The following is a 2,338-nucleotide window of genomic DNA, read 5'->3' as shown; positions in this document are numbered from 1 at the left end:
GATGTCTGCACAGACTCTCAGCTGCCAGGCCGGAGGGGGCACTTACCAGACTGGCTCAGTGAAGATGGGGAGTTGACAGAGCAATACAGACGCTCTCCAGAGCACGGAGCAGCATCCGCCCATGCAGCCAGGCAATGAGCATTTCCCACAGCCTGGAGCCGAGGGGGAGGCAGCAGCTGCTGTTCCAGCTGCTCGGGGACAGGCCCTGTCAGCGAACAGCCACTTCTTACTCACCACAGCTAATGGTGCCAGGTTCCTCCGGTGGGGGTATGAAGCAGCCATTTGTTTTCCTCTCCTTTTTGTGTGCAGCCGCTTACAAAAACATCCCAGACAGAGAAGCAACAGGCCAAAATGCTGTCCTGCAGCTGCTAAAGTAGCTCAGTTGGGAGAGCGTTAGACTGAAGATCTAAAGGTCCCTGGTTCAATCCCAGGCTTTGGCAGGCCCTTTCGTTCCTCTTTGTGCAGGGGTGGCTTGTTTTCTGGGAGCACAGCAGTGCTTGCACCCAAGATAAGTTACTGATCTTGGGCTCTGCAGTAGGAAAACATAGAATGGGCTTCTGCCCCTAGTTGGTCCACCTGACCTTCAATGATGAGAGCTGTCTTTCTCAATATGGTAGGAAGAAAGTGAGGTAGGGCAGCCCTCAGGAAGGGTGCCAGAGGGCTGCTAGGCAGGGATTGGGGGATGAAAACTCCTCTGTGCAACTGAGCAATGGCAGTACCAGGGAAGGGGCATCTAGTAAAAGTGACTCCACACACCTCTCCTCTGGGCACCTAGAGCAGAGGCAGCTGGTGCTGACAGCTCCAAGGGAAGGCTTAAATGCTACAGAGCAACTGAGGTCAGGGCTAGAGGAGGGCAGGACCATGCCTATGTGTGGCCTTCAGACAGGCACAAAAACACTCAGCCAGCCTGCTCTGTGCCATGCCAAACACTCACTGAAGGTCACCAGCATACATGCGGGGCGGCTGCTGATGCTCTGTGGCCAACATCACAAGATGGTAGGAAAGCAGGGCCAGCCCCCATGGTGGGGCCTCTGACTGGTTCCACTCAAGGTGCTCATTTTTGCAGTGGCGCAGGAGATTTTTCCCCAAGAGGCTTTTTCCCAGCTGGTGAGAGGCAGAGAAACACCCAGGCTCCCAAGGTGCTATGTACCAAGCCCCTCAAGCACAGGGACTGGCGCACATTTGGAAGAGGGAAACTGCTCTACACACTAGCCCGGGGAGCCGCCCATTTTCTTTGGCAAGTCAGGAATGGCAAAGGCTAGACTGGAAGCACCTGGGACTTCTGCCCCAGCCTTTGGGACAACCATCCCCCAACTCCTTCCCAGGGCTCTGGCTGAAGCCAGAGCATTGGCCTGAGCCGCCAAGAAGAGGTTCCAGCCCTGAAGGGAGCAGGACTTTTAGCCCAAAGGTAAAACTGCACAAGCAAAACCACGAAGGGACTCAAACCCTCAATCCCCTGATCCAAAGTCAGATGCCTTATCCCTTAGGCCACATAAGAAAAGGTTCTCCAGGGACTTCTTTGGAAAAGACAGACACTGATACATCTGACAAAGTGGGGATTCATCCACGGAAGCTCATGCTCTAATATGTCTGTTAGTCTATAAGGTGCAACACGACTCTTTGCTGCTTTTGCAGACTCTGTGTTTCTCAGGTCAGCTACTGAGAGGGGCCGAGTCTCTCTGAGCACAAGAAGTTGAGTTCCCAGTGAGATGTGAGACTTAATTCTCTGGAGCCGGATGCAGGGCTTTGGCAGGGAGTCTCAGGCATGAGGGATTGTGGTGCAGCAGATGGACCAGCTGCCTAGGTGCGGAGATTTAATCTCACTGAGGAGGAGGAGGAGGAATCCTGCTGATAGGCAGTGTCCAGGACCGGTGCAACCACTAAGGGAACTAGTTGGCCGCCTAGGGTGCCAAGTGGTTGAGGGCACCAAAAAGCACACTCAGAGGAGGAAGTAGACTTGAGGTGAGCTGGGGCAGGGGGCTGGGGGAGGTGCGGGGGGAGGGCTGCCGGCAACAAGTAATGGGGGGATGTGTGTGCAGGTGAACCGCTCCCTGTCCCAGCTCATCACTGCTCCATCTTCTCCCCTGAGCACGCCGCCCCTACTCTAATTCTCCTCCCCTCCCAGGCTTGCTGCATGAAACAGCTGATTGGCACCACAAGCCTGGGAGGCAGGAGAAGTGGAGCAGTGTCAGCGTGCTCAAGGGAGAAGGCGGAGCAGTGGGGAGCTGGGGTGGGGAGCTGCTGCAGCGGGGGTGCCTGGCTCTTCCCCATCGCCCCTGCCCCTGCTCTGCCCCAGTCCCGCCCTCCCGCCCCTGCACTCACTGCATGGTAAGTGGAG

General features: G+C 56.2%; 1 non-coding gene across 1 annotated transcript; it reads left to right on the top strand.

Annotated features, from left to right (window-relative positions):
• Positions 1 to 367: 367 nt before the first annotated feature.
• Positions 368 to 440, top strand: TRNAF-GAA (transfer RNA phenylalanine (anticodon GAA)). The gene has a single exon. It is a non-coding gene; the product is annotated as a tRNA-Phe (tRNA).
• Positions 441 to 2,338: the final 1,898 nt, after the last annotated feature.

This window comes from Gopherus flavomarginatus, unplaced genomic scaffold (genome assembly GCF_025201925.1).
Source record: "Gopherus flavomarginatus isolate rGopFla2 unplaced genomic scaffold, rGopFla2.mat.asm mat_scaffold_144_arrow_ctg1, whole genome shotgun sequence".
NCBI classification, from domain to species: domain Eukaryota; kingdom Metazoa; phylum Chordata; order Testudines; family Testudinidae; genus Gopherus; species Gopherus flavomarginatus.
Note: the sequence above shows the minus strand (reverse complement) of the source record. Positions and strands in the feature narration are given on the sequence as shown.